This window comes from Sabethes cyaneus, chromosome 2 (genome assembly GCF_943734655.1).
Source record: "Sabethes cyaneus chromosome 2, idSabCyanKW18_F2, whole genome shotgun sequence".
NCBI classification, from domain to species: domain Eukaryota; kingdom Metazoa; phylum Arthropoda; class Insecta; order Diptera; family Culicidae; genus Sabethes; species Sabethes cyaneus.
In genome coordinates, this window is record NC_071354.1 from 148,356,698 (window position 1) to 148,370,150 (window position 13,453).

The following is a 13,453-nucleotide window of genomic DNA, read 5'->3' on the forward strand; positions in this document are numbered from 1 at the left end:
TTTATTTCAGTTCTCAGGTGATTCAAGTGATTTTCATTTACGTTCCAAGCTTACTTTTTGATTTAGGGCTTACCATCATACCCATTAGTCGTGCAGACCTGTACCAATAACGCAAACATATATTTCAACGGTATTGTTAGCGATGGAGTCAATAAATAAATGAGAGCCTTCAAATCAAACCGCTCGCTCCGGCAGTATCATGGTTCTTCGAGAGGACCTTCATTAGAGTGGTCACCGGACAAAGCTACTAAAACAGCTTGTCACTATGAATTTTCACCAGCAGATGATGCACAAGTTTTCTTTACAAAACCTATCTTACTTTGGCTATAAAATTTTTAGTAATTATGTCATTGGTAAATTATGTAAAACTTAGCTTCATAAATGGATTCCACAACAGTTTTCAAAAATTAGATAATACTCATAGGTTTCGTCATTATGCATGCCTTACATTTTTTCCATAGCGCATTACTTTAAAAAATGCTGTTCATAAATCAATCGTTGAAATGTTTATTGCCATTGTGTCATGATTAAAAAGCCTTCCACATACAACACCGCATTTCGTGCGATGTGGGCAACCGGGAAATATTTGAATATATATCAAAACCGAAAGAGACAAGCTACTACACGCATGATTTATAGGATCAGTCTGGCGTCTGCCGGTAAAGCCAGCCCCAACCACGGGTGAGCAAATTAATTTGCCGTAGAAAATTAGATGACTTGATCCTTTTCAGATTCAATTATCGCCGCCCGCTCGTCTCTTCTCGTAAACAGCTCTGACAGTTTCACCACACCAGCCAGGAGCAGCGCAGTGGTATCAGCTCCGGTGCTAATAATAAAGACCGTACAGCAAATTCATTTGATTTGAAACCATTTTTACCGGATGCTGAGATTTGGCCACCGACTGCGGAGCTGCTGGACGAGGATAATTTATCGCTTATGCAAGCCTGAACTAAATTGAAATCAAAGTTAAATATTTTAACAGCAGGATCTCTGTCTCTCGCTCTCCGGCTGGCAGTAAAATGTTTACCCTTTCCGTCGCACTTGTTTGCCACTGCACTGGTTCAACAACGGCAGCAACAACAACGACAACCACTACAACATGACGGGTATGATTGGGGGTGTGCCACGGAGCACAACACAACACATCGCATCTCGGTGGTTCGGTGGTAAGCCAACCCGAGTGCCTAGAGGAACTCCACGCCGCGCCGGCCGCCGCCCGATCGACGATGTTGCATATGATTCAAGTTATGGCATGTGGCTGATTACGACTGGTATGTGCAGGAATTATTCCACACTTTCGCTTGCGTTATGCGCAACCTTCTTCGGGAAGAAGGAAGCCTTACCTACCTACTCTGGTGTCGTATTTTCGTCGCCCTAGGATAAGCGTGCGGTGGCAAAGCATTTGTTGGAATAGGTACTGAAGGAATCGGAGTAAAGTGTAAATACCAGTTTATGATAATTACGGCAAACTTTGCCGATAATATATTCGGTAAGTTCGATGCAAAAGATTAGACGGTCAAAAAACGAAACGTTACGTGAAAAACAATTTAAATTTAAATGGTGCTCAGTAGAGAAGGTAAGCTTAAAGATTTGCAGAAATTAAAATGCAATTTAACACACTAACAGTATACAACAGACAAAAAATATCAGCACTTGGCAATCGCCGTCTCTTGTTCATTTAGTACAAATTGCACAGTCATAAAATGTTCATTTTGTTACATGAAACTCGCGAGGTGATGCCGTGTGTGACTACACAATTGTTTTATTCCTTCAGGATAGAATGTTAGCCACGTTAGGAACCCACGAAGGGTTTCTTTCGGTTCGGCTAAGCGTTGTTATCCAACAGTAGAAAAGGTGTAATTTTCCTAGCTGAATGAAGCGTAATCGTTTCCTGGTCGTTTCATTTTTTTTACTTATGGGTTTGATTCTTCTAAATGATGGAATACTTTTCAGCGTGTTTTAATCGTTTGCCCACAGGGACCTAAGAGAGCAATTGATCAAAACTTCCTGATTTGCGATCGATAATATATCATTGTTAACTACGGCTGACGGCGATCGAGATTGGAAAAAGCAGTAATCATCTCAGTGAGATAATGTGTCGTCTACGTGATATAACCGCCACACATAGCATTAGAAGCTCATTCACACGTTATAAATTTGCCTAAAAAAAGCAGTATTCTCACCATTTAACTAATTTTAGCATTAAAATGACCGTAGATTTCGTTGAAGCCAAACAACACTGTAAAGCGACTGTCGGGATAATTGTACTTGCACGTGCATTGAAAAACAATTTCCATAATTTGCATTAAGTGTTCAAAACATTACGTTCACAATAAATTGAACGGAGAGTTGTTTCTTTTTGATACACTGCGTCCGCCTTCCGGTTAGTCCAGGGTACCTACTAACGAATGTTTCGTATGTTGTAAGACTTCTGTAGGACCTTGTCCGGATGCATATTCCACTCGTACTCTCGCTTTCAATGCGCTCGCTGGCTGTTGCTCTGCTTTTTTTTTATTTCCTTCCTGACAGCTAACACACGACCTAAAACGTAATAATTACAAAAATCACCTGGTTGCAACTTACAACAACGGCTTTCCGACGTGAGCGGTTTGCCAGCCACTAGACAACAAGTCCCGTACGGAGACCCTCCGGTTCCCCTGCTTCACGGCGCTCGATATGGCGGCCAGCCGAGTCAGTGCGAGTTTAATTGCGAGTACCTACAGACCGAGAGTCGGCTGTAAAGATTTCCAGTGCACTGCGCGCCAAGGAAGACCATTTAGACAGACAAGGTTGATCAGTAGTAGTAGAGCATGGGATAGGAAAGTGCAAATATGGCACTCTTTTTACAATTCGAATGCGATTTTCGATTAGAGCATTGATGTTAGATTTTCAGGCAAATTGGTGTTACGCTAATGGAAGTTCTGGAACCTAGCTAAACATGTAAAATCGATTTCGAAAAACTCATCAGGATCCGAAAACTTGTTAATTGCGCCCAAATTTGGTAAAAATTCACACATACTATTCATATGCGTATAATTTTTATGTGTAGGTACTTCTGGGCGGATTGTGTTTATATGTGGCACATCAAAATCAAATGGATTTTCATATGGAAATTTACCATTGATTATGTGCAGAATATTTTGAGTGTAGACTGGTGTGGGCTGAGAAAATTCGATTATTTTTTAATGATTGTTACCAGCGCATCAAATCTACACCTTCACTTTTGATTTTTTTAAATTATTTAAAAAAAAACTTTCTCCAAAAAGTTGTAGAACATACTAAGGTAAGTAACTTTGCTGAATATAGTAACTATCTATGTCTTACTGGTTGCGAAATATAATGATTTGTTTAAAATGAGCACTTTGCTTTCACATATTCTACAAAGTTATTCAGTATGCTAAAATATACATTTTCTGTCAAGACTGTTTTTCATTAGGATGCGTATTTTTACCTTTGTTATACTATATCACAAAGATTTAGAAATTGATCGAAAAACCAGAGGGGTTGTGTACAAGACACGATCGCATAGGCGACGCAGGACTACGTAAGTCTCTTTGGTAGTGATAGTAGCATGTATCCAAGCGGATGGCAACTGGTTGAATAATGCGCTTCAGAACCTCGCGGTCTATTTTATACATGCAGTTATAAAGTAGAGTCCACGGAGGTCCACAGCCTCTTATTCAGCCACTCCTCTCCCTACCTCCTCGTGGTACCATCCGAGATACTTTCATAGTGGAAACCGGATAACCGGGAACTAGGGTCATATGCGGACAGGGAAGGGGCCACTCATGCGAGTGCTGAGTGTAAATTCTCCGCCTACAAATGACGTATCCCGGTAGGAACAGGTTCGAATAAACCCAAAAATACTGGGAACCAGAGCAGAGGGTCCAAAGCCACTTAAGTGATTGTGACAGTGAGATGACTGGAGGCTACGGTACCAACTCTCAAACTGTGGGAAGAAGCGCTGCTGAGAAAATACACCATGAAGAGCCTCTCGAGGCCCCTTTTGTTCAGGGGGTATTTCTCGAGCAGTGTGGATACTTCGAGTGAGAGGATCCTTCGTCTGCTCCAAAATCAGAACGATGGCTTCTCTACACAAACGTGGTGAGTATTTCGTCGCAGCGTGACGGGGAACACCGTCGAACTGGCGTTAGAGACAGACCCTCTGTCTGCTAACCTAATTGTCAAGCAGGGCTTCATGCTGAACTATATGTTCGGCAAGGCTCGCATGCGATAGGTTCTTCTGCACCAGGAACAGCGAAGGCACGTGTGGGGCAACCTCCCGAGGAAGTTTCACCACCACCTGCTCCAGGCACGTCGGCAACGGTTGCGCAGGTTCGCACAGTTCCCCGCAAGGGAATTCTGCATCAACCACCAACCAATGTCCTTACGTCTGCGACGGTTGCGAAGGTTCGCAAGGTTTCCCGAAAGGGAGTTCTGCATCAACCACCAACCATTCGCACAACTCACAATCGACCGAAAAGCGTCGGCCGTAATTCAGTCTGCAGTCGACTGCCATCGAAGCTCTATGAGATAGGGAAGCAGGCAAAACAAGAATCGTGCCACTGGCAGCCGTCCATCAGGTTCTGAGTCTAACGACTCTGCCAAGGACGGCGAACCAGTAACATAGCGGGCAGCCTTCACCGCATGCAAGCGAACCTTCAACATGCCAAAGGCGCTTCCAGTGTCCTTGATCGAAGGTTCGTAAACAGGCAGCTAACAGCTACCCTCATCCAAGAATCTTCGGCTCTCGGCATGAGAATTCTCGGCCTAGGAAACTACAGTAAGTTAACCTACTGTTCCACGCAACCCAAACCGAGGACTGCAATTCTGCTAACGAAGGAAATACAATTTTCTCCCATTACAGAATTAATTCAACGCGATGTCGTTGCTGTCAAATTGGAAGTGCCAACAACTACGAGGAATCAGGACCTGGTTGTGGTGTCCGCATACTTTACGGATAACAAGAGCGACATACCACCATCCGAGGTTGCGGCTCTCGTGCGGTACTGCAGGGCCATCAACGTGCCGTTCCTGATCGGCTGCGATGCCAACACCGACCACATGATTTGGGGCAGCACGGATGTAAATAACAGGGGTGAGTACCTACTTGAATACTTAACTGCTGACAATGTCAATGTATGCAATGTAGGGAACGTCTCGAACGAACTTTTGTAAATGCTATCAGAGATGAGGTCCTAGACCTCACTCTGTGTAGTACTTCTAAAGCTGAGAAGGTCAGAAACTGGCATGTCTACAGAATAGAATTATTAATGCTTATACGATGCGTTAACTGTCCGTTAATCACGCGGACAGTCTGCCGTGACGTGACCTGTTGGAATGAATCGCTTCGCAAAGCCAAAAGAAGGTCCAGAGTCAAGTTTTGCAAAAGCATCCAGACTCTGCCTGAGGCGGCGCGACGCCAAAGAGCGTTAGCCAAAGACCATAATAAGAGTCAAATGACTCGGTTCTACGTGCACGTCGACTGTTTACGGAGGCTTCACTCAATTGGGCACTCTGCTCCTTTGAACCAATGAAGTCTTCGGGTCCGTATGGCATACTATTCATCTTCTTACAAAAAGCGGACGAGATTAAAATGTTCGAGCTCATCAACCTCTTTCGTGCCAACCTTTCGTTGGAACATGTCCCGGCAAGCTGGCGGAAGGACAGGGTGGTGTTCAAAAAACGATTGGTTCGACGGCGAATACCAGCAATTAGTGCAGGCGAAAAATGCAGCACGTGCGAGAATACTGCAACACTGTACGAGGGCGAATGTGTAGCGATATAAACAAGCGTGGAACAGGCAAAACTCGGTCTTCCGGAGGAAAAAGCGTCAACAGGAGGAACGAGATCGCGAGACGCTGGAAGAACTGTACCGTGCTAATGATAAACGGAAGGTCTAAGAGAAGTTAAACCGTTCGCGCAAAGGCTATGTGCCGCAGGCCGATATGTGCCGGAACACAGACGGTAATCTTCTCACGAACGAACGTGAGGTAATCGAGAGGTGGAAGCAGTATTATGACGAGCACCTTAACAGCGATGTAGCTGTACATGAAGACGAACACGTGCAGAAGACGACATAATACCAGCCCCCGAACTCCAGGAGGTAGCAGAAGAGATCGGTCGGCTGAAGAACAATAAAGCGGCTGGGGCTGATCAGCTACCCGGCGAACTGCTGAAATACGGTGGTGACGCACTGGCTGGAGTGCTGCAGTGGATCATTGTCAAGATTTGGGAGGAGGAGCTACTACTGGAGGAGTGGACGAAAGGCATCGTGTGTCCGATCTACAAAAAGGGCGACAAGTTGGATTGTTGTAATTACCGCGCAATCACACTATTGAGCGCCGCCTACAAGGTACACTCTCAACTTTTAAGTCGTCGATTATCACCATTTGCAAAGGAGTTCGTGGGGCAGTATCAAGCGGGATTCATGGGTGCCCGTGCCACCACGGATCAGCTTTTCGCGTTTCGGCAAGTATTGCAGAAATGTCGCAAATATAACGTGCCCACGCACCGTTAATTCATCGACTTCAAATCGGCGTATGACACGATCGATCGATATCAGCTATACCAGATTATGCACTATTAAGGATTTGCGGATAAACTAACGCGATTGGTCAAGGCGACGATGGATTAATGTGTGTTGTTCGAGTACCAGGGGCAGTTTCGAGTCCCCTTGAATCTCGAAGAGGGTTACGGCAATGTGATGGGCTTTCATGTTTGCTGTTCAACATCGCTTTGGAGGGTGTGATAAGAAGAGCGACGAAAGATATAGTGGCACGATATTCACGAAGTCCGTCCAGCTTCTTGGGTTCGCTGACGACATTGACATCATTACACGTACCTTTGAGAGGATGGTGGTAACGTACATCGGACTCAAAGCTGAAGCCAAACGGATTGGACTTGTCATTAATGTATCGAAAACAAAATACAGGAAGGAAGAGGTTCTAGAGAAGTGAATGCTGACCGCCCTCCCCGGATTTATTTAGACGGTGATGAAATCGAGGTGGTAGAAGAGTTCGTGTATCTGGGCTCACTGATTACAGCAGGCAACGACATCAGCAGAGAAATACAAAGACGCATTATGACAGGCAATCGTGCCTAATTTGGACCCCTTAGGACACTGCAATCGAACAAAATTCGCCACCGCGCGAAGTAAACAATCTACAAGACGCTGATTAGACCGGTAGTCCTTTACGGCCATGAGACATGGACTATGCTCGTGGAGAACCAACGCGCCCTTAGTGTTTTCGAACGAAAGGTGTTGCGCACCATCTACGGTGGAGTGCAGATTGAAGACGGAACGTGGAGGAGGCGAACGAACCACGAATTGCATCAGCTGCTTAGGGAACCACCCATCGCTCACATCGCAAAAACCGGTCGCCTGCGATGGGCTGGGTACGTCGTGAGGATGTGGGACGACAGCCCGGTTAAAAAAGTTCTCAATAACGATCTGACTGGAACGAGACGGCGGGGCCCGCAGCGAACAAGATGGATCGATCCAGTGGAAGGCGACCTGCAAAACCTAAGCAGACTACGTGGCAATTGCGGCCATAGACCGAGTGGAATGGAGACGACTTCTTCGTACAGCAGAAGAAACCACGGCCTGGAGCTGATTAAGTAAGTAAGTAAGCGTACGTCGTAACGGCAGTCAATTTTCTTCTCCCGTCGTTGTATGCGTGCGACACTCAAACGTATCTAAGCGATAACAAGGTGATGGTCGGATGCAATAGCAGCACTGCGTTTGTTCCCTTCGCCATTTCGGCTGGTGCAGATGTGGTCTACTGTGGCCCACGTGACTGTATGTCCGGCGTTGGTGTATGGGGAAGGAGCGAACCACCGATGACCATGTTGTTAATACCACAAAATTCTGTAAACAGCTCGCCATTTTTGCTTATCTCTCGTAGACCTTGGTGGGCGTCCCATAACGCGTTTAAGGTCCGCGTTGTTTGAGTCAATCCTCGCGTTGAAGTTGCTGAAGTGGATTTGGATGACCCCCCTTCGGGATTTTCTCAACTACGCTGTTCAGCTGGCTGTAGAAACTCTTTTTCTCATGTAAGTCGGGAGCATCTGTTGGCACATAGCACAGGATTACTTTAGGATTTCTAACCCGTGTTCTGAATTTGACCACGATTATTCTTTCGTTTATCGGTTTTCACTTTATCAGGGCTTCATTTGCCTCTGGGCTCAGTAGGAATCAAACTCCTCTTTCTCGAGTAGCATTTTTACCTCGTATAACAGATTAGAGCAAGACTTACTCGGATGATGTCGTGCGTTTGCCAGTACCAGACCTAGCTCACAATCAGTCCCAGGATTCAAGCTTTAGTCTTTTATCTCCAGTGTGCGAAAAAAGATTAGCTACAGTATTCATGCATCATTCCCCTTCCCAGAAAAAATAAAATATAAAATAAATAAAAAAATTCGGAGGGAGAGCAAATGCGTGACAAGCAGATTGACAGAGTAATCTGTATCTGTATGCTTAAGTTGAGTAAAATCAAGCCTGATTTCAAACTCCTCCAATACTGGCGGGTTGAGTTATTTTTAGACACAAGTTGTGCCTCGACCGCCATCTCCATTCACGTTGACGGCATTGAACGATCTCTTGCACACTCATAAGAATGCCCATATGTGAATGCGGGTAATAATTTGCCAAAATGTTTCGAACTCTTACACTCTTTAACAAATTCCTGTTCTGCTTCACCCCTACAATAAAATTTGAAGGTGGCAGCTGCTAACGTTTGTCAACGAACGAGAAGTTTCATATAACTGGTTTTCTAACGGGACGACGAAATTATACAGGCACTTACTACTTGCGATGCACTGCTCGTGATTACGACATCCGCATTAGGGTGTTAGTCTATTTCGTTACTTTTTTCTATCGTTCCCTGTGCCTGTTGGAAAGACCACCGTAAAAAAACTAATTAATGTTTGACCTAGTTATAAAAAAGGTCAAAACAACGTAAGGTTGGCCTATGACATTCCTTGCAAATCATTTTGAGAAGTTGAATGTCAACTTTTTGCTTTTATTCGCAGGGAATGGTCGAACAATATCGAAAAAGTTGGATATCGGAGCATAAATGGGATCCCTGAGTTAGCACTATCGGTACTCTAAAAATATCAAAACTCATTGTTTTACTTTTTAAGACGTACGTCATTCAATGTTCTGATTGACAAGTTCATCTCATATCGCAAGCCTAGTATTTCGCCTACTCTGTTCCACTTGAACATTCTATAAACCGATACTTGTTTTTAAATGCCGTTTCTTGTCGATGCTGATGCCATTGCTATAATAACATTTACTTTCATCCGTTGCAAAATAATTCCAGATCAAGTGGTAGTATCTACCTTGAAAACTGAAAAGACATTTCTTACGCTTAACCGTTATGTGTTCGACAAAAAAAAACACCTTTAAGTGCAGGGTATTTATTATAACAAAAGTTTTACAGCTCCTAAATAAGCAAAGATAGAGGTATACTACATTCGGCAAAGTTGTTTATTTTTACTATTTGTACAACTTTATAGAACATGAAAAAATCATACAACAACTACAAAAAGAGCTAAAATAGAAAAACTGATTTTGAAGATTCACATATAAGAAATAGGACTTTTCTATCTTCGCTGAAGAGATAGAAGGTTACGGTCTTCAGCAAAATTTCTTGTAATAATATGCTCTAAAACTTTGCAGAACTCATCAATGTGTTATATTGAAGCTGCAGAAAAATAAATTTTTTATTTCACTTTTAGGGGGATTGTTCAAAATTTGAATTTCACCATACGATAGAACTTTTAATTTCAAGAAACTCTCCCAAAGGTTCCATAAACCTAAAATCAAGTTTTCCCACTCAAAACTCTAATGCGCACATATTTTTGGTTTTGGACAACTGTGAAGCCCCACAGGAATATGTTCCGGAATGGCCATGCCGTGGCAAAATCATCAGATAGAATCAAAATAATGAAAACTGACCTTCTGGAGTAATTTCATGAATTTCGACACCCATATTGCCAGTGTTGCAAACCAAACAGTTTTATGGCCACAGGAGGTCCCACGGGAACTTGTCGCAGAATGGCCATTCCGAAGATATATCATTGTATTGTCTTAAAATAATGAAGAATGACCTGTCGAAGTAATTGGAAGAACTTTGGACACCCATATTACTATAATTACATCCAAAAATATAAAAAGTGCTTTAATTCCGGAACACATCCTCGGACTGCCGGATTTCCGGGAACCAGATGAACCACTTCCGGCTCTGTTATAACCACACTGGAAGTGGATAAGTTCCTGAATCTTTTGGTGGTAAAAGTGTCCGAATCGGTCAAAAATTTCCAAAGTTACAAGCGTTTCAATTTGTGGGTACCCGGGTACCCTTGTCGAGCACTTAAGGGGTAAAAAAATTCGAAGCCCCCCCATTCCACCCCCTTAAGTGCTACATGAAAACTTATTTTATGAAAAGTTGCAATTCAACTAGTTCTTAGATGTCACAGAGTTTCAGTATCCTTGATCAAAGAAAACTTTAGAATTTCGTACTTTGAAAGCTGAAAAGGTACCCGGGTACCCTGTCGAACACATAACGGTTAAAAGGACACGAAATTCTTATTTGCACAGAATTTTATTAATACGTTTAATTCCTCTTATAAATCTATGAAAATTGGTTTTAAGGGGACATAAACGACATTATTTTGAAAGTCATCCAATTTTTATTTCAGATTTTAATTCTGCAGTCTATTTCGTTTATTTTGATACTAATTTTGTAATGATCCCGTGATCCCGTGGGCGGGAACTAGCCGAAAAACGATCAAGCACATAAGCATTCCAGTGCGGCATGGAAGACCTTCGCCGGAATAAAACGCCGCTCCTGTGAAACCACGATTTTCAAACTTTATGTACCTTTTTCTCAGAAACTACACAACGTATTGGAACAAACTTTTTTTTTGTTTTGTGGGTATAAGCTTGGCAAAGCCTTTTATAACTTTTGAGTTTTGTAAGCTAAACACAGCTTGAAAAAAAAAAGAAAAAGAAGAAAAAAAGATGACTGAAAAATTAAAATTTTTCTTTTTCCGTTTTCTCTGACTGTGTTTCGTTTACAAAGCTCAAAAGTTATAAAAGTCTTTGCTAAGCTTCTAACAAAAAAAAAAAAAGTTTGTTCCGATACGTTGTGTAGTTTCTGAGAAAAAGGTACATAAAGTTTGAAAATCGTGGTTTCACAGGAGCGGCGTTTTATTCCGGCGAAGGTCTTCCATGCCGCACTGGAATGCTTATGTGCTCGATCGTTTTTCGGCCACTTCCTGTGGTCGGGTTATTACAAAATTAGTATCAAAATAAGCGGAAAAGACTGGAAAATCAAAATCTGAAATAAAAAATTTATGACTTTTTTCAAAAAAAATTGTCGTTTATGTCCCCTTAAATTTGTAAAAATATGCTCGTGGTTCGTAGTAACTTAATCACTGATAAATCACTAAATATTTTGAGGTTTAATTTCAAATTAAACTTGTAACCTAATTCAGTTATTTTGACGTACGATTACGTCTCTCACGAAGGTAGCTGGTACAAAAAATCAAAAAGGGATAATTCCAAAAATTCAAGAATGCGAGCGTCACGGAGAAATGAAAAATTTTAAACGCTGTAGCTCTACCAATTATGAATGGACTTTGATGGTTTTTTTCCTTGTTGAGTACATTTTCCACTGCGAACAGTTATTTGATATATTGTGGCATTCTAATGGTTTGAATACCTATCGATTCATAATAGATGTAGTAATTATATGGTTTTTATTACAATTTTCATTTTCAATCACTAAATGGTGAATAATAACGAAATGTTTCATGGTCAAATTACCCCATATATTTTCTTCGTTATTACGTTGCTTCCAGGGAAGGACAACAGTAAAACACACCATCTGTTTAGCGTGGTTTCCTTTCACAAGTAACAAGTAACAAAACCCACCCGTCCCAACAGGTCGCAGATTCTTTACGACCTTTAAACCTATTTAATATCTGTGCTTGGTAAGTTCGCTAGAGTTCAAAACCACCCACTTAACCCAGCTCAATTTGATGTCCTAATAGTAACCAATTTTATTGAAATATAAGGCCACCTCTTTTCTTCAACCGATTTTATCTTTAAACATTGAATCTAGTCCAATTTGATACCCTGAAAGTAAAACGTCACAGAAAAGTGAACGATCATCCTCCCTTTTTGCCAGATTGCGTCCATATACTACAAGAATTTGTTCGGAACTGTTGTCTTGCGTGGAAACAGGGCGCAAGGGATATTTGTGCATGTGACGAGATGCAGCATTTCTCAACGCAAGGAAAGTCAGAGATTGTCTGAAGTTTTTGGAGCGTCTTAGTAGAATTCGAAATCTGAAATTAAATTAAATTAAAAAGAAAACTTAAATGCTACTATTCTTGACAGATACGTATTTCGCCTACGACTTGCAGGTTTTCTCCAGGCTTAATTTAATTTAATTTAATTTGAAATCAGTGATTGTCTTACGCGAGAGTAGTTTTTGAGCGTTTAATTTGCTGCTTTGCGTCAGTTGCTTGCAATTCTTTACATAGTTTTAATTCTGTTTCTGTCAAGTATGCAACTAACTGTAAAGTAGAGTGTCGAAAAAACTAGTAAAATGCAGAAAACGTTAACTATTTGATGTTTTAACAGGTTGTCCACGTGTTAGTTGTAAGACAATTATACTTCAAATCAATCTATCATAACGAATGGTGCTATCAACAATTTATGATAACACAATTAAACTATTAGTCTCTCAATTTTCGTAAGTATGTATATTGGTTGTTATATAACATCATTTACTGCGTCAACCTGGACCCCGACAATCATCTAGATGTAATATTAGGATTGATTATTTCTGATATATTTTTTCACATAGGATATTTCTAAACAGACTATAATCTACACAAGTCAGGGTATTTTTAAAAGCTGAGTTTTATTGAAAAGTGTGATTTATTCATACTTGCGAAGCCTTTTACTAATTAGTGTAACCAACGTATTTTGAACCCCATCAGTAGCTGTATATTATTTAGACATTCACAGCAATATCAAATGGAAGTGTCCAAATTACGTACAGCTGCTAATGGGATCCAAAATAGATTGGTTACTCTATTGCACTTATAATTTGACCTGCATAGTTAGTTTAAGCTGGATAACAAAAAAAGCAAGTGGTAATAAATTTATACTTTCACTCCTACTGATTCGGGCAACAAATAAAAATAAGAATTGCGGTGTTGTAACTCGGATAAGAATAACTTAAAATTTAATTGTGACCTTTCAGACTAGTTGATACATTTCCGCTGTTTATTATACATGAGTTCATTTTGAAACTGTGCGAAATTATGTTCGGCACATTGTTCCATGGCTTGTTGAACGATTACGTCGCAACAATTTCAGCGACGACAGTGTCAACAGTCGCAACACAACAACGGCAGGCAGAGAAGAACT